Source organism: Tachysurus fulvidraco, unplaced genomic scaffold, assembly GCF_022655615.1.
Source record: "Tachysurus fulvidraco isolate hzauxx_2018 unplaced genomic scaffold, HZAU_PFXX_2.0 HiC_scaffold_68_np12, whole genome shotgun sequence".
NCBI lineage: Eukaryota > Metazoa > Chordata > Actinopteri > Siluriformes > Bagridae > Tachysurus > Tachysurus fulvidraco.
In genome coordinates, this window is record NW_025927261.1 from 6,953 (window position 1) to 28,553 (window position 21,601).

Here is a 21,601-nt window from a genome sequence, read left to right on the forward strand (position 1 = left end):
ACTGTCTCTAAACATCTCCAGAGACACCTGCAACGTATCCTTCTTCCATTTTCGCTCAGCCTGTCTACACCGGCGCCTGAGGGCCCGAGTTGTATCATTGAGCCAGGGGTCCAATGTACCATTGGTCGACTTAACCTTGTAGGGCGCAACAGAGTCCATAATCCGGGAGCAAGTGGTATGGAAGGAGGCGAGGAAACGTTCCGGGCAAAGAGGCGATGCCAATTCAGCAGCGATGCCAATTCAGCAGCGAGATCAGAAACAGAGAAAGCAGCAGCAAAGTCATCGACTGTAGATGAGGTAAAAATGCGACGGCGATGGGGGGTGGTAGACGTTGGTGCAGGTGGAACAGCCCAAATGTCAAACCGTATTAGAGAATGGTCAGAGATGGGAAAATCCATGACCTCACAGGTTGACACAATCACCCCACGAGAGATAATAAGGTCAAGAGTGTGACCTAACCTATGGGTGGGACAGGAAATGGACTGAGCCAGATCTAATGAGTCTAAAAGTGCCTTAAATTCATTAGCAGGTTTATCAGAGGGGCAGCAAACATGAATGTTAAAGTCACCACAGATTAAAATGTTGTCAAACTTTGCTAGAAACTCTGTCAGAAACTCTGAGAACTCAATTAAAAAATATTTATTTAATTTGGGCGGCCGGTAGATTACTGCACATAAGATCGGACAGGGTAGTGTAAGAACAAATACTTGTGACTCGAAACTGGAATACCCTCTAGTGGACAACTAGCGGCACTTGTCTATGTAAGGTGGCTATCCCCCCGCCCCTACCCGTTTGCCGCGGTGTGTTTAGGTAAAGGTAACTGTGGCGAGGGTAATGTTGTTACACTAGATTATTTAAATTATTATTAATTAATTGTACTAACACAAGGCTTTTATTTTGATGTTCGTGTTAGAAGAGATGGCACGGTGATGAATGGTCACGTGACCACTAGAAAAATATTATTTTTATTTCTTTTTCTACAAACATTATTTCTTTATTGGTTTTGTTTTCTCTCCTTTTTGAAACTGTTCACCTTTTTAAAAATGTTTATTAAGAATTGTATAATGGTCATGTGCAAGCGTGAGGGTGGAGCTGACGTAATTTCCGGTGTGCGCTCTCTTTCGCGGGATTTCAATGCGATGAGAGGTATGTTTTATCAGCTCCCCAAGAAAGTGTTTAAAAGTAGTTAATTATTTACTGTTTATGTACGTTCTGTACAAAATGTGATTGTTTAGTACTTTAAACAATTTAGTAATTTTTTGTGAAGACATTATTAATCTGAGTTATGCACATTGTAAAAATATGTTTAATGTAAAGTGCGAATTCACGTAATGGCTGCCATGACACGTGCAGTGGGCTGCTGAAACTTTGTTGTATAACGTTGTATTTATTCTTAATGATCCAAGAGATTTACACATATATAAATATACCTGTAATGATTGACAGGCACTTCTCGATCAGACGTAATCCTGTTACTGCCTGATGCTATCTGTTGTGTGTAACACAGGTATGTAAATAGATAATTTCAGTGTTCGTGCCTATTCTTAGATTTTCTTATTTCTCATGTTACAATTGTATGTTTGATATTTTGTTTTAATGCTCTCTTTCGCGGGATTTCAATGCGATGAGAGGCACTTCTCGATCAGACGTAATCCTGTTACTGCCTGATGCTATCTGTTGTGTGTAACACAGAGGAGAGATCCCGAGAGGCCAAAAGTAAACCATTTGACAACTGCATCATGGTGTGACATCTCTTTAATTCTAAAAATACACAACGCAGAAGAAAACCCACTACATAACCAGAGGGGAGAATTTCCGAAAAGGCACTGACGTCACCTGGGGGAAGCCAAGTTTCTGTGAGGAAAAACAGATCCAGATTGTGGGAGGAAATGACATCATTGAGGACAAATGTTTTGTTATTGAGCGATCTGGTGTTACAAAGTGCCATGCGGAACGTGGACAAGTTGACAGGCGACGATGTCACACGAGGAATTGGACGGAGATTTCCTTGGACACAACCCCGAGTGGAAGTATCAGCGCGGCGGAGACGCGGAAACGGAACGCCGGTGTTGGAGCCAACCAGCCGAAGCCATCGATAGCATTGTCACATCCTGGTTGATCTTGACTTCTCGGAGACGAAGAATCCAGGTGAGTCCTCAGCATGACATGTAACCCGCCTCTCCGACTGCGTCTTCTGCGGCGCATCCTGCCTGGTAGCAGACAGACAGGGCGTCTCAGGAAAGGAGGAATAAATGTCAACAGTGGCGGTGGTGGTTTAAAGGACTGGGTATTTAAGAGGTGATTCGTTGTACAACGCAGTTCCATCAGCAAGGTGCGATCATACACAATTAACGATGAGACAGTAGCGAAATCAAACATGAAAAACCAGAGGAGCAAGTGGCAGGCCAAACATATCGGCGCCATCTTGGAATCCTCCAAAGCTAAGACAGTTCCATATTTCTGGCTCATAACAAGTTTTAACATATTGTAATAAACAAGTGTTCTTCTGGCAAGTGGAATGTAATTAACACATTTTTAAAAACACTGAATAACAGATTCACAAGTTTCAGATCAACATGAACGATAAGATCAGTTGTTTCATCAAAAGATTGTAATGAACATTAAAGTGATTTTGATGGAATAAACTGGTGATAAATGAGGTGTGGTGTGTCAGTGATATTTAAGCTCACTATGACTTATAGCACTAAATGAGTTGTAAAAGGAAAGCTGGAAACATTTGTTAAGTAATAATGGAGGTGATTTAACTCTCCCTAATTTATTTACTAATAACAAGGTGAGAAAATGAACATGGTTCAGAATAAATGGAATTATTAGAAGTATAATAAAGTCATGTTTTGTGTTTATAAAAGTTGAAATGTAATTTCCTGAGAAAAGGCCTTTGGAGACGTGTCTCAGTCACATGGTCCCTGTCCTTCTGAGATTTCTCCTCCACGTCATCATATTCTGTAAAATAAACACATTTACTTCTTTAATACATCCTTTATATTGTATTAATACAGTAATTGTTTTGTAACAACTTATAATACATAAACGATGCACTATGTAGGATTTCTCTGATATTTAAACCATAAATGAAGAGAATAGAGGACATTTATCACATCAGTTTCTTTAATCTGACTGAACGGTGATTTGTTATAAAAACAGTGATCTGAAGTTTATATTCTGTATCATAGATAATATTTACAGTAGGTCTAATCTAAACTCTTTAATAAATATGTGTTCTATTATATTTGTCCTAAAACTGATCTGAAAGTTGATATTTATTATATACCATATATAATATAATCGTATATAATTTAATCATTTACTCTGCTGCCTGTGAACTTATGTACATTAGAGAATAAACAGGAAGTCGCTCACCTTCTGTCTCTCCTACATCCTGTTCCTCAGTGATGACATCATCATAATCTTCTGGATTGTCTAATGAACAAATAAATGAATAAATAATGAACCGCTGTGTGTGTTGGTGTTACAGTAAAGTACTGAGTTACAGGGTGGTGTGATGAAGCAGTGTTTTTAAATAATCTGTAAAACAATAAAAAATTATTTTCTTACAGAAAACTTCACCATGTTGATGAACACACAGATTTTTAATATAAATGCATGTGAATTTAAGTTCCGGTAAATGAGCTGTTACTATAGAAACCACAATGTATTGGATCATTAATAGAAACCTGTGGTTTACATCTGCAGTACTGTCAGAGCTGCTGTTATAGAAAATTAATCAACACCTACTGACCAATCAGAACACAGAATTCAACAGAGTACTAAAATGGAATTAAGCCACAAAGCTTGAGTTTTACTGTATAAAATTTTTAGGTAAATAAATTCCTTAAATTTTCATAAAAAAACTTACCTGTGATGATGTTTGTGTTTGTTTCAGTGGTAACTGCATCGTCATAGTTCTCGGACACGTCCTCTGTCAGGATGTAGAGATAAAAGCTATTAAATCCACATCAATGTCATTAATGATCATTTGGATGCTTGTGGATGCCACACTGTCCCATTATTATCATACCTGTCAGTATAACTGACTTCTGATCAGCTGTAATGGCATCATCATAATTCTCAGCTTCATCCTCTACACCAAAACACAGATATTTAAAGATATTTAAAGTTTACTGAAGTGACAGTTTGTACACTGTGTGTTTGATGACACAATACAAAATGACATCGTACACGTGTAAAAAACGTCACTACACACAAACCAATAAACAAACGTATTGACAGTGTGTGTGTTTAATTTATACTGCTTTCTAAAACAAATCCAAAAACAGAACCACACCATCCACGTTATCAGGGATGGGTCCAGCAGTGACGGCATCATCGTAGTCCTCTGGTGGGTCGACTCTTCTTGGATCACCTAAATGAAATAAAAGCAGAGACTCTGTACAAACAGCTCCATCACATTCTGACCTCATGGTTTAATGTCAACTCAGTAAATTTATGTGATGACTTAACAACTGCACCCACTTATGATGTCACTGGTGTCCATGACATCATCATAATACTCAGCCTTTTCTTTGGTCCCAGACTTTACTGTAAAAAGAACAATGTGTTAGTTTTGGGTTTTTAAACACATTTATACTCAATAAAATCCTCATCCAAAGAAGCTTTGATAAATTTGATCAGATGGATTTCAGGAGATTAAAGTAAGATAAGGTTGATGGTGAGATCTCATGTGTCAGCATTAAAACACTGGAGTTACTATAATTCTTCTACACACTACATCATAATCACGTCTCAGAAAGGACAAATGTAGTCATTTCTGATTTCTAATTTTAATTCTAATATCTTTCAGTTAATGGAGTTAGACAAACTCACACTCTGGTCTTTTTTACCTGAGAGAAGCTCATCATCCACATGCTCATACCCAGAATGCTGTTCTTCAGAGAGGAGACTTCCTGTTAGAGGAGAGCAGGAGAGTCAGGAGACGTGTTCAGAAGAGCAGACACACACACATGCACACACACACACACTTATACATACACACACACACACACACACACACACACACACTCACTCATACACACACACACACACACACACACACACACACACACACACACACACACACACACACTCTCTCTCTCTCTCTCTCTCTCTCTCTCACACACACACACACACACACTTATACATACACACATACGCACATACACACTTATACATACTGTACATACACACACTCATACTGTCACTGCCCGGACGGAGGAGGATTGGAGACAGACCCGTACGCAGGATAGCTTCAAATGAAAGGGGTTTAATACATAAGGGAAATAAAACATAATCCGCACGACACGGGGATCTAACGTACATAATAAATATATCTTAATGAATCCGCGCTGCCATCGGCAACGTGGCTCACATATATACAGAAAGGGACAATCACACACAATGCGGAACAGGTGTGATGACCGGGAGGAGTAGACAAAGACGGGGCAATCACGTGCCACAAACAAACACAAACGCACATGGCCAAAAGTCTGCGTGGATCCTTGACAGATCCGTGCTGATACCTGACACATACGTACATAAACACATACACACTTATACATACAAACACACAAACACACTCATACATAACAGACACACAAACATACACACTCACACACTCTCATATAGACACACACACGTACACGTACACACTCATACATACAAACACACACGTACACACACGCACTCTTACATAGACACACACATACACACATAGACACACACACATACACACACACACTCATACATACACTTATACACACATACATACACACACAGACACTCACAAATATACATACACAGAGGCAGAGAAGGAAAATGGACCTGTCCAGGACCTGTCAGACATTTACTTGATTTTTATTGCAGAAAATCACACACACAAACACACAAACACATACACACACATACACACACGAATACACACACACAGACCCACAAACACACTAATACATACACACACACCCTCATATACACACACACACACACACACACACATAGAGGGAGAGAGGGAAAATGCACCTGTCCAGGAAAGCAGACACAAACACACACACACACACACACACACACACACACACACACACACACATTCTCACATTTCTCACATTCTGGGGTCCACCTCATTTTTGTACCCTTATGGGGTCCACCCTTTCCAATGCTTCTACAACTCTGTAAAAAATCAGGCATGACCAAAAAAAAATCCTAATCATAACTATCACTTCAATTTATTAAAATACTAAACTTTTTCAAAAAAGGATTTTGGCCCCTTGTGAGGCCCAGTTTCTAGCGGGGTACCCTTGTGAGGTCCAGTTTCACACACTCACATATTTCAAGTTTTTATAGCTTAGCAGGGACCAAAAAAATTATCTAGAGATATTAAGAGTTTCTTGGTTTGAACTTGATTAAATCCAGGACTGCATCAGGGATTTTACTCTAATTTACATCCTCTACATCCCATATCCATTTATTTTGCACCAACCGACATACCTGATTGTCATCAATAACTAGACAGGGTATGAACACGATGATAATGAACCTGGTCCAAATTCATGGTGAATTTCCAAATCAAACCTCTCAAACACCATACTGCGTTAAAATCAGGCTTTGCCAGGCTAACAAAAAGTAATATTTTACATCGAACATGGCATAAAATAGTCTCTTAACAACAGGTTTTGTCCTCAAGAAGCATGTATTTATATTTGAAAAAAGGCAGTTCCACATAAATTAGAACATAGTGTGCAGGCAGTTTCAGTACAAAAAAAAGTAAATAAAATATACATCTTTCAGATCAACCCTGTGAAAACTATACAAAATAATAGAAAAACACCAATCACAGTGTGCTTTGTCAAAACCTATGAGCTTTCACTGGTGTGATCCTGATCACAGGACCCGAACAAATAATAAATGTAAGGATCACATAAATTCAGGTCCAGAACATTGTGTGTACCCATTGTTATACACAGCTTTCAGGAGAAGAAAGATCATACAGCTTCCATAACAATGAGAATCTACAAAAACACTAATACAAAATAATAAACACCATTAACATTACACACATTAAAGTGTTTAGACAAATCTTACAATCTTTCATTGTAATTTTCTCCTGTGGGAAGCAATGCGGTATTTAACGAGATATTTTACCACTTTCCACTCTCTGCTTCCAAGGGCTTCAGGTTCTGCAGCAATGCACTGCTGACAGTCTTCCTTACCTGGTACTTCATTCATCACTAAGAACCTTCTCAAATGCCTTTCTACTGCAGAACATTCTTCTGGTGCCCAGATTCTTTTTGTAACAGCTTGTTTACCTAGGTAGAAAGAAAAAAAAAGTTAGCCCATTCTTGACCAACTACTAAAAATAGCTGTTGAAGGTAAATCTCCACAGATTTTGTGCTGCGACAGTTAGAAACACAAAATTTGGAGTAGATTCTACGTACATTGCTACACAAGACAGCAAAATTTATTGAACATATTTTTCATGTTTTAATTGGAAGATAATTTTTTTTCAAGTTAAAAATTCACATATAAATTGAATGGAGCCTGTTGTGTGAGTGATGTTCCAACAGTAACCTCATGCAAAATCATTTCTACAGCACCATATAACAGAGGCAGCATATAGCGGCATATAACAGAGGCCTGTCAGGGGCTTTTATAGAAGTTACAACAGGTCTCACAATAACATGTAGGGGATTGAATGCAATCTCATTTTAGATACTTGTCTTAAACCAACCTCAGCTGAGAATGTGTACAATTATGCATGTAATAAGCCAGGTTTTGATGCAGAAAATTGTTGTCCAAATGAAATACAATCACTTAAAGTGAGGTCCAATCGGAAGGGCCCCATAAGGACAAGACTAGAAACAAGAGTGTGTGTGTGAATATAAGTCGAACAACAAAACCTACAAATCTGTTCAGGTGGGCCCCACAAGGGCAACACTAGAAACGTACGTGTGTAAGTCTGACTAGAGACATCTGAAAGGGTGTTTGTCAGAATAAGTCCAATACCCAATGACCTACTCTGTAAAGTGAAGTCAAAATACCAATATGAGCAACTGCCTGTCTTGGTTGTGGAACTACATAGGGTACAATTCAACATGAATAGTAAAGACAGCCTACACATTGTTCCATTACCTGTGTGTTAGCATCCTCCCCCTGGGATTTTTGTTGGGAACTCAGATCAGAGACCATCTCAGAGTCTGCTGCCACAGGAGAAGGCTGCTTATTAGTCACCTGAAAGACAGAACAATACTATGAGCATGTAATTCCTTCTTAGTTATCATGAATGTGGAGATACACTGAAGTTCCAACAGAAACCTCATGCAAAATCATTTCTACAGCAGTATATAACAGATGCAGCATAAAACAGAGGCCTGTCAGGGGCTTTTATAGAAGTTACAACAGGTCTCACAATAACATGTAGGAGATTGAAAGCAATCTCATTTTAGATACTTGTCTTAAACCAACCTCAGATGAGAATGTGTACAATTATGCATGTAGTAAGACAGGTTTTGATGCTGAAGACTGTTGCCTAAATGAAATACAATCACTTAAAGTAAGGTCCAAACGGAAGGGCCCCATAAGGACAAGACTAGAAACAAGAGTGTGTGTGAATATAAGTCGAACAACAAAACCTACAAATCTGTTCAGGCGGGCCCCACAAGGGCAACACTAGAAACGTACGTGTGTAAGTCTGACTAGAGACATCTGAATACCAATATGAGCAACTGCCTGTCTTGGTTGTGGAACTACATAGGGTACAATTCAACATGAATAGTAAAGACAGCCTACACATTGTTCCATTACCTGTGTGTTAGCATCCTCCCCCTGGGATTTTTGTAGGGTACTCAGATCAGAGACCATCTTGGAGTCTGCTGCCACAGGAGAAGGCTGCTTATTAGTCACCTGAAAGACAGAACAATACTATGAGCATGTAATTCCTTCTTAGTTATCATGAATGTGGAGATACACTGAAGTTCCAACAGTAACCTCATGCAAAATCATTTCTACAGCAGTATATAACAGAGGCAGCATATAGCGGCATATAACAGAGGCCTGTCAGGGGCTTTTATAGAAGTTACAACAGGTCTCACAATAACATGTAGGTGACTGCAAGCAATCTCATTTTAGATACTTGTCTTAAACCAACCTCAGATGAGAATGTGTACAATTATGCATGTAATAAGCCAGGTTTTGATGCTGAAAATTGTTGTCCAAATGAAATACAATCACTTAAAGTGAGGTCCAATCGGAAGGGCCCCATAAGGACAAGACTAGAAACAAGAGTGTGTGTGTGAAGATAAGTCGAACAACAAAACCTACAAATCTGTTCAGGCGGGCCCCAGAAGGGCAACACTAGAAACGTACGTGTGTAAGTCTGACTAGAGACATCTGAAAGGGTGTTTGTCAGAATAAATCCAATACCCAATGACCTACTCTGTAAAGTGAAGTCAAAATACCAATATGAGCAACTGCCTGTCTTGGTTGTGGAACTACATAGGGTACAATTCAACATGAATAGTAAAGACAGCCTACACATTGTTCCATTACCTGTGTGTTACTGTAGCTTCCTCCCCCTGGGATTTTTGTTGGGAACTCAGATCAGAGACCATCTCAGAGTCTGCTGCCACAGGAGAAGGCTGCTTATTAGTCACCTGAAAGACAGAACAATACTATGAGCATGTAATTCATTCTTAGTCATCATGAATATGGAGATACACTGAAGTTTCAACAATATAGTCGTGCAAAATCATTTCTACAGCAGTATATAACAGAGCCCAGTGCCTTTAATGGAATTTTATAGAAGTTACAACAGGTCTCACAATAACATGTAGGGGATTGAAAGCAATCTCATTTTAGATACTTGTCTTAAACCAACCTCAGCTGAGAATGTGTACAATTATGCATGTAGTAAGACAGGTTTTGATGCAGAAAATTGTTGTCCAAATGAAATACATTCACTTAAAGTGAGGTCCAATCGGAAGGGCCCCATAAGGACAAGACTAGAAACAAAAGAGTGTGTGTGAATATAAGTCGAACAACAAAACCTACAAATCTGTTCAGGTGGGCCCCACAAGGGCAACACTAGAAACGTACGTGTGTAAGTCTGACTAGAGACATCTGAAAGGGTGTTTGTCAGAATAAGTCCAATACCCAATGACCTACTCTGTGAAGTGAAGTCAAAATACCAATATGAGCAACTGCCTGTCTTGGTTGTGGAACTACATAGGGTACAATTCAACATGAATAGTAAAGACAGCCTACACATTGTTCCATTACCTGTGTGTTAGCATCCTCCCCCTGGGATTTTTGTAGGGTACTCAGATCAGAGACCATCTTGGAGTCTGCTGCCACAGGAGAAGGCTGCTTATTAGTCACCTGAAAGACAGAACAATACTATGAGCATGTAATTCCTTCTTAGTTATCATGAATGTGGAGATACACTGAAGTTCCAACAGAAACCTCATGCAAAATCATTTCTACAGCAGTATATAACAGATGCAGCATAAAACAGAGGCCTGTCAGGGGCTTTTATAGAAGTTACAACAGGTCTCACAATAACATGTAGGAGATTGAAAGCAATCTCATTTTAGATACTTGTCTTAAACCAACCTCAGATGAGAATGTGTACAATTATGCATGTAGTAAGACAGGTTTTGATGCTGAAGACTGTTGCCTAAATGAAATACAATCACTTAAAGTAAGGTCCAAACGGAAGGGCCCCATAAGGACAAGACTAGAAACAAGAGTGTGTGTGTGAATATAAGTCGAACAACAAAACCTACAAATCTGTTCAGGCGGGCCCCACAAGGGCAACACTAGAAACGTACGTGTGTAAGTCTGACTAGAGACATCTGAATACCAATATGAGCAACTGCCTGTCTTGGTTGTGGAACTACATAGGGTACAATTCAACATGAATAGTAAAGACAGCCTACACATTGTTCCATTACCTGTGTGTTAGCATCCTCCCCCTGGGATTTTTGTAGGGTACTCAGATCAGAGACCATCTTGGAGTCTGCTGCCACAGGAGAAGGCTGCTTATTAGTCACCTGAAAGACAGAACAATACTATGAGCATGTAATTCCTTCTTAGTTATCATGAATGTGGAGATACACTGAAGTTCCAACAGAAACCTCATGCAAAATCATTTCTACAGCAGTATATAACAGAGGCAGCATATAGCGGCATATAACAGAGGCCTGTCAGGGGCTTTTATAGAAGTTACAACAGGTCTCACAATAACATGTAGGTGACTGCAAGCAATCTCATTTTAGATACTTGTCTTAAACCAACCTCAGATGAGAATGTGTACAATTATGCATGTAATAAGCCAGGTTTTGATGCTGAAAATTGTTGTCCAAATGAAATACAATCACTTAAAGTGAGGTCCAATCGGAAGGGCCCCATAAGGACAAGACTAGAAACAAGAGTGTGTGTGTGAAGATAAGTCGAACAACAAAACCTACAAATCTGTTCAGGTGGGCCCCAGAAGGGCAACACTAGAAACGTACGTGTGTAAGTCTGACTAGAGACATCTGAAAGGGTGTTTGTCAGAATAAATCCAATACCCAATGACCTACTCTGTAAAGTGAAGTCAAAATACCAATATGAGCAACTGCCTGTCTTGGTTGTGGAACTACATAGGGTACAATTCAACATGAATAGTAAAGACAGCCTACACATTGTTCCATTACCTGTGTGTTACTGTAGCTTCCTCCCCCTGGGATTTTTGTTGGGAACTCAGATCAGAGACCATCTTGGAGTCTGCTGCCACAGGAGAAGGCTGCTTATTAGTCACCTGAAAGACAGAACAATACTATGAGCATGTAATTCATTCTTAGTTATCATGAATGTGGAGATACACTGAAGTTCCAACAGTAACCTCATGCAAAATCATTTCTACAGCAGTATATAACAGATGCAGCATAAAACAGAGGCCTGTCAGGGGCTTTTATAGAAGTTACAACAGGTCTCACAATAACATGTAGGGGACTGCAAGCAATCTCATTTTAGATACTTGTCTTAAACCAACCTCAGATGAGAATGTGTACAATTATGCATGTAGTAAGACAGGTTTTGATGCTGAAAACTGAAGCATATTAAATAAAAAAAAAAAGAATTTTGCTTACCACCATTTTTGTTTGACAGTATGTATGATGTTGCCGTGTTCTGATCTTCTTTTTGAACATTATGGGTCTATAAAAATATTTTCAAATTGTTACACAAGTAGCCAGCATGAAAAAAATGCCTCCTAAAAAACTATAATTCATATAACAGTCAAACCTTGTAAACTAAAGGCAGTAAAGTCAGGTGTGCTGTGATTTTAACTTAAGATAGTGTTTGTAATTAAAAAAATAACAGGACTGATGGCATTATTTAATTTCCCAAGTCACAGCACAACTGACATTAGCCATAAAAGCAAAGACAAACCATAATGAAGAAATGATACTATTAGAAATTATAATAGACACTGCAATGTTACAACAAACATTCCTCCACCTGTCAACTGCCACTGTAAACCCTGATAATGCCCATGAAGGGGGATTTATAACAGAGCTAATGTCATATATTAATTGTACCTTTTCCTGTTGTTTCTATGTCTGCTGTTTTAGACAAATGGTCCTTTATGTTTTTATAACTGCATCTTTACAAACATACTGGTCTTGTTGATCCAGTTTAGAAGGGGAATAACACCAGAATGCAGTTTAATATGTGATTAAATGAAAGAGTTACTCAACTGTAAGATCCTGTAAACAACTCTGTGTCTAAAAGTGTTAATGATGGACAGACAAAAGCACCATATGGGGCCCAAGCCATTTAAACATTAAAAGGACCTGAGTTACATTGGGGTTCATTCAGAATTAATTGGGCTATTATTTGATAATTACGCAGTTTGATATATAAATGAATAAGTTTAAATAACTAAATATTAATGAATAAATGTACAAGCTATTCGCTTTATTAGTAAAAACACAGCTAGCGCTGGTTAGCGTCCGCTAGCCGTGATGTAGCTAACGCTAGCCGTATTGGTTACTAATGCTAGCGCTATCCGGGTTGGTTACTAACGCTAGCGCTAGCCGTATTGGTTACTAATGCTAGCGCTAGCCGTGTTTGTAGCTAACGCTAGCGCTAGCCGTATTGGTTACTAATGCTAGCGCTAGCCGTGTTTGTAGCTAACGCTAGCGCTAGCCGTATTGGTTACTAATGCTAGCGCTAGTCGTGTTTGTAGCTAACGCTAGCGCTAGCCGTATTGGTTATTAACGCTAACGCTAGCCGTATTGGTTACTAATGCTAGCGCTATCCGTGTTGGTTACTAACGCTAGCGCTAGCCGTGTCTGTAGCTAACGCTAGCGCTAGCCGTGTTTGTAGCTAACGCTAGCGCTACAGCTAATCTCACATCGGGGCTCGGTGTAGTGCGTACCCAATATAAGAGTCGTGTGATAAGTATGTATACTTTCCCCTTGTATATTACTGTAGTATAGCTACATGTAACTGGGAACCTAATAATAAAAGATGAACAATCTTAAATTTAACTCACCTCTTACTCATAACAGCAGGTCCTTTGTCTGTGAAACCTCGTGATGAAGATCCATAATTCCTTTCTCTCACAGCAGCAAATCTCGTAATAACCACCTGACATCGTATTATTCAATAAAACTTTATTTAAATTACAAGAGTGTGTGTGAGCTCACACACATTCCGGGACCATCGGACAGGTCCAAATCTACCGAGGGGGCGCTCGAGAACCGAGGGCCCACACACTCGTACCCAGTTTTTGCTACGTTGTGGGCCAAGTAAAAAAAACACATTAGGCATATCAGGGGAGTATCCTGAGCATGTTAAAATGAAAAAACGTTGTGGGGTCCGGCATTTTGGACCCCACAACGTAGTTGGGCCCCACACCGTTGGTGTGCTCCCGGTGACCGGACCCAACAAAGTAAGAAATGTGAGAACACACACACACACACACACACACACACACACACACCCTAAAAAAATCTCAGACAGTTAGTTGATTTTTATTGCAGAAAAGCATACACACACATACACACTCTCACACACACACACACACACACACACACACACACACACACACACACACATAGACCCATTCTCCCATTCCTGAACCACACAGATTAAATTATTTATCAGGACAAACAGTAACCACCATGGTTTATGGGGACTAATTTTTCTTGATATCCATTCACTAAAATACACAAATACAAATTTTTTCTTTTTAATTATTTGTCATAAATACACAGGCATCACCTCACTATCTTACACACATATTATTGCACACACACACACACACACACACACACACACACACACACACACACACACACACACACACACACACACACACATCATCATCATCTCACTATCTTACACACAAGCGCACGCACACACACACACACACACACACACACACACACACACACACACACACACACACACACACACACACATCATCATCATCTCACTATCTTACACACAAGCGCACACACACACACACACACAGAGGAGGGATGCACCTGTACAGGAAATCAGACACATTAGAGATCTGCGCTTCAGCTCAAACGTCACCCAAATCCGCTGCTTTAAATAACAACACCCCCCCACACACACCCGATCGTCAAATTACAGTTATACTAAATATTAGTTTTCATCTTGATGATATGGTCAATGGATGGTTCTTTAACAGTGCATTCGGTGCAGTTAGAGCGTTCTGAATGTAACACAATGCTGCTGAACAGATGCTGCTTTTAAATTAACTTTTATTCATTTATTAATAAAACAAAATTAATAAAATTAATAAAAAACATACACACACATACTTATACATACACACATACATACAGACACACACACACACACACACACACACACACACACACACACACACAGACACATACACACACACACATAGACAAATACACACACACACACAGACACATACACACACACACATAGACAAATACACATACATACTCACACACACACACACACATACACACACACACACACAGATTAAATTATTTATCAGGACACACAGTAACCACCATGGTTTATGGGGACTCATTTTTCTTGAGATCCATTCACTAAAATACACAAATACAAAATTTTTATTTTTAATTATTTGTCATAAATACAAGGGAACCATCTCACACATGAGCATACGCAGACACACACACAGAGGAGGGATGCACCTGTGCAGGAAATCAGACACACTAGAGATGTGCGCTTCAGCTCAAACGTCACCCAACTCCGCTGCTTCAAATAAATCATCCGCCCGCCACCCCCCCCACACCCACACCATAATGTTCTCTGATTAAGATTTCCTTGTCTCGTGTCTTGTGTCCAGTGTGTGTCTTTGTCCAGTGTGTGTCTTGTGTTCCAGTGTGTGTCTTGTGTCCAGTGTGTGTCTTCTGTTCCAGTGTGTGTCTTGTGTTCCAGTGTGTGTCTTGTGTCCAGTGTGAGTCTTGTGTCCAGTGTGTGTCTTGCGTCAAGTGTGTGTCTTGTGTCTCCATTTCTGCTTTAAGAATCGGATATAAAGAATGTCTGCACACTCAGTGACACACTCACACACACGCACACACGCGCTAGCGTATGCGCGAGCGCACGCAAGCACGTGCACACACACAAACAAACACGCATACACAGACTCGCGCTCGCGTATGCACGAGCGCACGCATGCACATGCACACACACACACACACACACACATATAGACACAAACACAAACACACATGCACGCACACACACACACACAGACACACACACACATATATAGACACAAACACAAACACACACACACACACACACACACACACACACACACACACACACACACAGACACACACACACCTGCACTAAAACAGAAGCTTTAATAGATGTTTATCAGCAGAATCCTGTCTCTACACCACATACACTCTAACTGCACATTTCCTCTCACACACATTGAGCTTATTTTTATTTATTTGTCATAAAGAAATAAATCACACTGGATTTGGGGGAAAATATTGCTCTAATCACTGAGTTTACATTGAGGTGTGTATTTTGTATGGAGTGATTTGATCATTTTTATGCAGTGAATTTCAGCTAGAAGTTTAATTAGAATACAATAAGTGTGATGTAGAACAGTCCACATATCACTCACCTCTTTGTGTGAAGCTTCTTCTAGCAATGTTTCTGTGGTTGATCTCCTCATAGACTGCCTCAGGCTCAGACTTATGCCTCGTTATAAAGACAACTGAAAGTGGGGAATAATAATAATAATAATAATAATAATAATAATAATAATAATAATAATAATTACAATATAATATAATATTAAATGTATTTACAGTATAAATGATAATATGAGAATGAGATTTTAAATAAAATAATAATAAAATGTGTGAAAGTGAGGTACCTCTCCTGAGCACTCTGTTCTGGTAAAACAGTACCAGCAGAAGCACTAAGGCCAGGAAGAGCAGCGTTCCCAACACATAGAGAACCAGTGGAGGGAAGGATGGAGGTCCAGTTCTTACTGAGGTCAAAAACACAGAAGAGGATCTTGATATGATGCTGTGATCAGAAATATTTAGAACTTAATGAACAGTGATAAATAATATAATAAACAAATACACACCTGATTTGGTGGTGGTGGTGGTGGGTGTAGCAGTGGACACAGTGGATATGTCTGTATTCACAGAAAGAAAAACACTTTGTCTCACAATAAAAATAAACTGTTACTCAATAAGGTTTATGACATGCTGATCAGTGTTTACAGTTCAGGGTCTGAGATTTCAATCAAACATCTAAGATTCTAAATAAAAGTTATCAAGTCTTATCACTGAGACAGAAAGCTGAAAAGTTAGCACACCCCTCTGACCTGCACAGGTGACTCCAGCAGGAGAGCAGTCAGTGTGATTCTTCAGGGAATGATGACAGTCCCACAGGTGAATCTCATCCCCTCGACACTTCACTCTGTTCAGCCAGAAAGTCCCTTCACCAGAACCAACCCGATCATCAGCACTCAGCGCCGACCCACAGCCCAGCTGTCTGCACACCACCTGAGCGTTCATGATGTTCCACTGATCATCACAAACGGAGCCCCACGTAGAGTTATGATACACCTCCAACCTCCCAGAGCAGCTTCCCTTTCCTCCACTCAGCCTGAGAGACCAGCGTTCTACATCACACACATCACACAAACACACTCAATGCTGAAATGTGGTTAGTCAAAAGATGGTGATTAAAGTTAATTTAACATTTATGGAGGGAGGTTCCAGAGAGAGAAAAGAGACACTGGTGAAGGAACATCTATTTATAGCTACTATTTATATATATGAAAAACTTATCATTATTTATTATAAAAACGATGATCTTCTTGGTGAAAACAGTAACTGTGACTAAAGGAACAGATTTAATTGTCCTTACTTGAGCAGTATTTCTGAAGAGGAAATGATGAGCATGTCCTTTGAGAACGTAGAGACGTTCCATCTTCTACAGTAATAAAACATACAAAACAGACTTTTCCCTCATTCTTATTGTATATTAAATATTTACACAAATTCTATGGCATTGTATAAACTAGTATACAGAGAGAGTCCTCTTACCTGTGCAATTAATATGAACCACTTCATTATGATTATCACATCTGTTCTGTCCCCAGGGTGAAGATGGACACTGCCATAGATTAGAGTCGTGTTTCCTACATTTCACATGATCCAGCCAGTTAGGAGCAGATTTTACTCGTGCTTCAGTGTTTGTCAGACTGCCACGTCTTCCACAGTTCAGCTCTCCACACACCATGTTTGCCGTCTCATCATCCATCTGATCATCCAACACACATTACCCCAGGTTCCATTGTAGAACACTTCCAGATTCCCCTCACAGCTCTCTGTGAGTCGGATCTCTTTAAACTCTGGTGAGAGAAGGACGACTTACACTTCATTTGAAAACGTCCTGTTTTATCCACACAGTTAAATATGTGTAAAATTATCTTTATGTAAAAATATATTTAAGATGGATTACATTTATAAACAAGTCCTTACTATCATGTTGAATTTCAGGAACTTTGGGCCAAAGTTTTGAAATAAAACATATACATATCTAACAGGTTTATTGTCAGTCATCACACTGTACCTGAGCAGACGACTCCTACGTCCTCATGGTGTCCACATTCACCCTCTTCACACAGCTGATATCTGCAGTTCCACAGGGATGTCTCGTTCCCCTCACACTCCACCTCATTCAGCCACATGGACCCAGTTCCAGGACCAAACCAGGCTTGTATGTGGTTACTGAGGGCCTCTCCACACTGCAGCTGTCTGCACACCACCTGAACATCCTCAATACCCCACGAGTCATCACACACTGTCCCCCACGAGCCGCTGTGGAAAACCTCCAGCCTTCCTGCACAGTCTCCCCCAGAACCAACCAGCCTGATGGAGCTGTTGGTGGGGTTAAAGATACCTGCGTTGAGGCAAAAAAAAAAAAAAAAAAAAAAAAATAAAAGTTTTTTTAAAGTGATTTTTTTTTTATTTCATCAATTAAACAAAACTAATATAACTTTATAAAATATTTATAAAGTTTAATACAACTTTAATAGAAGATTGATAAAAACAAAGGTAATGTGTCGCTCACCTGAGCAGGTGATGTAGAGCTGTTCCCCTGAGCTGCAGTTGACATGTTCAGCTTGTGCACTGCTGCAGTTCCTCAGATGTTCTTCACTCCCAGAGCAGCTGAAACCTGTTACACACTTGTGTTTGTGTTCAGTGGTGGATGGAGAGGAGCGGTAGTTCAGCACAGAGCCACAGCCCAGCTGTCTGCAGAGCACAGACGCCTCAGACAGACTCCACGAGTCCAGGAGAACTCTCCTCCAGTCCTGCCTGAAATAAATCTCCACCTCCCCCTGACACTCACTCCCTCCAGACAACCGCACTCGCCCCTCATGAAGTGCCACAGAGGATCCTGAAGCAGAAGAAGGTCATTTAAATATTGTAAAGAACTCTGACTTTATTCAGTAACCTGGTGTATGTGACGTTAATATCTTACCATTACAGATGACACCAGCATCATGTTTATGAGAGCATGCAGCTCGACTCCATGATGAGATGCCACATTGTGATAGGTGTGTCTCCTTCCCCTGACAATCATACACATCAGCCCAGATGTGGTTACCCCCCTCCCCAAACCAGTCCACCTCCACCACAGCGACAGCACTCCCACAATCCAGCTGTGCACACAGAACATCTGCAGCTCTCATATCCCAGCTTACAGCACAAACTGTGCCCCACACACCGAGGTACAGGAGCTCCACTCGACCAGAACAGGAGTCCGGTCCGTTCACCAGCCGAGCCTCTGTGTAACCTGAACAAACAGCCGAGAGCTCAGTGAAAGAGGAACATTAACACAGGAACCTTAAAGTTTGATTGACAGCTACTTGGTCTCTATTTAAACAGAAGTTACGTGATGATACATAACCAGAACACATTAATCCCACACCGTTGTCATGGGAACAGGTTGAGTGTTTGAGTGAAGATTATATTGGACAGAAGGTAATCTCAGATTCCTTTCCTCTACACTGAAGCTCCTCTGTCCACACCTGACCCTCCCCTCATCCAAAAGCAGCTGATCCCAGAACCTTCACAGGAATCCCACAGTCCAGCTCTCGACACACAACCTCTGCATCCTGCTGGTCAAAGTCAGCATCACACACTGTGTACCAGGAACCTCCATGAAACACCTCCACTCTCCCAGAGCACAGGTGAGGACCAGCAGTGAGTCTCGGCATTCTGTGACCTGTGTTTTATTTAATTGTGTAAATATTGTTTTCAACAAGACAGAACATAAAGAAATCATTAGAATGTTATCAAATATAGTTTAAATAAATTACCTATTGTGTTTAAAATATATTAGATAAATTTTAATAAAGTTTATTTATTGCTCAAAACTAAAATAATTAATAATAATAATGTAACTAATAGTAATGTTTGTTCTAAACACAGAAGTTTACCTGAGCAGGTGACTCCTGCATCATGATCATGTCTACAGCCATAACGTCCCCCCATCCCAATTGGCTGACAGTCCTTCAGTGTCGACTCTGATCCTCTACAGCGCACATCAACCATCCAGATTTGTCCTGATCCTGGTCCAAAGTGACCGAATTGTGGTGCATTTACAGCCTCCCCACAGCGCAGCTCTCTACACACCACCGCTGCATCGTTCATATCCCAGCCAAGACCACACACTGATCCCCACTCTCCATTATGAAGAAACCCCACTCTCCCAGCACAGCGACTTCCACCATTCACCAACCTCACATTGGCTGAGAGAGAGAGAGAGAGAGAGAGAGAGAGAGAGAGCAAGAGAGAGAGAGAGAGAGAGAGAGAGAGAGAGAGAGAGAGAGAGAGATTTACACTATGTCTCACACACACACTCACTCAATCACACACTCACACACACACACACACACACACATTTGTTCATTAACACACTCACACACACACACTAGCACACGCACACTCACTTACACACACTCACTCTCACTCACATACACACATACTCACACATGTGGCCTAATGGTTTGAGAGTCTGACTCCTAACCCTAAGGTTTGGGGTTCGAATCTCGGTCCGGCCACGACTGAAGTACACTTTAGCAACTGCGCCCCGGACACCGCAGCTTGTGTGTGTGGGGTGTGTGTTTACCGTGTGTGTGTGTTCACTGCTGTGTTTGTGCACTTTGAATGGGTTAAATGCAGAGAACGAATTCTGAGTATGGGTCACTGTACTTAGCCGTACGTCACGTCACGTTACTTCATACACACACACACACACTTATGTTAGTTCAGTTTTTTTTTTACTCACAATAAATCATATCTAAACTCTAAACATTAATCTGGAGCTGATTTTATAAGTGAGGCCTCAGAACAAACCCTGAGCATGATGTGTGTACTCTCATCTACAGCTTTTTATATTCTATAAAGATAAAACACTTTCACTGTTTATAAAGTTACAATCACTCCAGGAACCTTTCTTCATGTCATGATTAAAACTGGTCCCTACTGTTAAAGTGAGAAGTGTGTGATGTTTTCGTGTGAATAATCAGTGTGAACTTACCAGCTGCTGTGAGTGTGAGTGTGGATGAGAGAAGAATTAAAGTCAGACAGATTTCCATCTTCCTCCTCGCTGTACACGATGTGTTCACCTCCACTCGCCCAGAGAGACTGAGAGAAGTGTATCCCCTCATTCAGCCCCCTACAGAGAGACAGACAGAGAGACAGACAGAGGGAGAGAGACGGCCGCCAATCACACTCACTGTTACCTTATTAGAAAGACGAGAGGAAATCATCACACAGCCTCAATAACAAATCAGATGAGGCATCTTTCACTTTCTCCATATATATCAAAATAACGTCAGAGCTGATGAACAGAGCTCCACCTCCTGTCTCTGTGGTGTGTGACAGATGAACAGAGCTCCACCTCCTGTCTCTGTGGTGTGTGACTGATGAACAGAGCTCCACCTCCTGTCTCTGTGGTGTGTGACTGATGAACAGAGCTCCACCTCCTGTCTCTGAGGTGTGTGACTGATGAACAGAGCTCC

The 21,601-nt window shown here is 40.4% G+C and overlaps 3 long non-coding RNA genes and 1 pseudogene across 3 annotated transcripts; 1 reads left to right on the forward strand and 3 right to left on the reverse strand.

Moving 5' to 3' along the window:
* Positions 1 to 831: 831 nt before the first annotated feature.
* LOC125140659 lies at positions 832 to 1,737 on the forward strand. Its single transcript, XR_007139870.1, has 2 exons — positions 832 to 1,507; positions 1,693 to 1,737. It is a non-coding gene; the product is annotated as an uncharacterized LOC125140659 (long non-coding RNA).
* Positions 1,738 to 3,403: 1,666 nt separating this feature from the next.
* Positions 3,404 to 19,794, reverse strand: LOC125140656 (annotated as a pseudogene).
* On the reverse strand, positions 6,682 to 11,332 carry LOC125140658. The gene is made up of 2 exons (XR_007139869.1): positions 10,959 to 11,332; positions 6,682 to 7,316 (listed from the first exon to the last, which is right to left on the reverse strand). It is a non-coding gene; the product is annotated as an uncharacterized LOC125140658 (long non-coding RNA).
* Positions 11,746 to 13,990, reverse strand: LOC125140657. Its single transcript, XR_007139868.1, has 3 exons — positions 13,547 to 13,990; positions 12,138 to 12,204; positions 11,746 to 11,806 (listed from the first exon to the last, which is right to left on the reverse strand). It is a non-coding gene; the product is annotated as an uncharacterized LOC125140657 (long non-coding RNA).
* Positions 19,795 to 21,601: the final 1,807 nt, after the last annotated feature.